Genomic DNA, 1,819 nt, shown 5'->3' with positions numbered 1-1,819 from the left:
ATAGTGTACCTTTAATGTTATAAGCGTTCTGATGACATTTTACCGAAAGGATTTTTATCAAAAACATAATAAATGTGCAGAAATAAGGAATAGTTGTATTAACCAGACAACTTAAAGGAGTTTTATGGGGCCCCCCAGGAACAAATATCGTGGTTCCAGAACCAGCAGCCATCAACATGTCTTTGGATTTTAACTAAAATGTTTCTGTGGAGCAAAATGTACAGAAACTTGTTTTCCTGTAAAAAGTAATTTACCTGAGTAGCTAACTTTTTCCCCCACGCTTTGACTAAAAAAGAACTGAGGTAGCACAGCTGTTATGAACCCAACCCATTTAGGTCAGAACCAGAACGGGTTCTGACTCAGACTGTCTGGTTTTCTTCGACAGTCTGGACCGATCTGAGGGCAGGATACTGGGCTGCTGCGTTTGGGTCGTCTCACGGGACCCTGAAGCCCCTCAGAGAGGAGAGAGGCGGCGTCCATGTCCCACGCCACGCATGTGAGTCGGTGTGAATGCGAAGCGGGTCGGGGATGATGCAGAGCGCTGTGTGTGCACAGGTGAAGGGCAGGGAGGGAACGCAGCAGACACAACACTGCGCACGGGGGACAGGGACACAGTTAAAACCGTCCATCCGACTCGGGCTGGAGTTTCCTCTGTGACCCGGCTCTGAAAGGAACCAGAACCGGTTTGCTCTGGATCAAACGGCGGCATGTGGAAACTTCAGCCTTGAACCAGGCGGAGTTTCTTACAACGTGGAAACTCTGTGGTGTGAGATCAAGGAGACGAGTCGACGAGTCCCCCCCCCTTCAAACACACACACCCACATAAAACACACACACTGTCTGGCTTTAGTTAACCCAGCCCCTTTCCTGTGTTTCAGACAAAACAAGCCAGCCGCCCTTCCTCCTCCTCCTCCTCCTCCTCCTCCTCCTCCCTCCATCCAGACTGCTCTGGCTCCAAGGATCCAGTAACACCAGGACTGCAAGCAGAGTTCGACCCAGTAAAACCAGCAGCAGGGCTTCTGAATCCCAGAGAAACAAAGCCTGCTCGAACCGCTGTTGTCTTCTTGTGACACATTCTCCATAACATTTTCTCCTGGTTCTCCCTTAGAGGAGATCCAGTACCGGCCTCCTCCCTCAGAACCGCCTGATCTGAGCAGTTCTGGGCTCTAATAAAAGCTTTCCTTCCTGCTTACTGGATTCTGGGTCCTCAGAGATCTGGTTCCAGGCTGGAACCAAAACTAAACACCCTGCTCATGGTTTGTAGAGTGCTTCTTGACCTCTGACCTGAAGCCTTATCTGGTCTGAGAGCGGTTCTGAAGGTTTGTGGCTGTTGGATTAGCTGGAGTGTCCTGAGGCGGGTCTTAGCTTGGAGCTAAGTTGTTCTTCAGGGCGATGAGCAGCGAGTCGGCTCTGAAGCGTCTTTGCTGTGATAATTACTGCTGCTATGAGTCACACCCTGGTGTCTGCCGCGGCTCTGCCTGATTATTATCTTCCATCTGCTCATCATGAAGCACCTGGACCACCGGATCACCGTCAGAACATCAGAGAGAAACGTTTGGCTCAGTTTCATGGTTAAATGCTGACGACACACCGAGCCTCGGGTTAGAACCTCCATGTTTTCGGTTAAACATCGGCGCCCCTGGCTGTAAACGACGGCGCCACCAGAGCCCCCTGCTGGCTGGGAAAGCAATATGAAGCACTAGAACTCCCAAGGCCGTCAATTTGATGGTTCTGATATTTTAAAGTCGTAGGGAAGTAATATTTAAATGTCAAATCATTCGGGCTTAAACATGTATATAAATGTACTCTTTATCAAACC

The sequence above is a fragment of the Cyprinodon variegatus genome, unplaced genomic scaffold (genome assembly GCF_000732505.1).
Source record: "Cyprinodon variegatus isolate N-32 unplaced genomic scaffold, C_variegatus-1.0 Scaffold534, whole genome shotgun sequence".
In the NCBI taxonomy this organism is placed as follows: domain Eukaryota; kingdom Metazoa; phylum Chordata; class Actinopteri; order Cyprinodontiformes; family Cyprinodontidae; genus Cyprinodon; species Cyprinodon variegatus.
Note: the sequence above shows the minus strand (reverse complement) of the source record.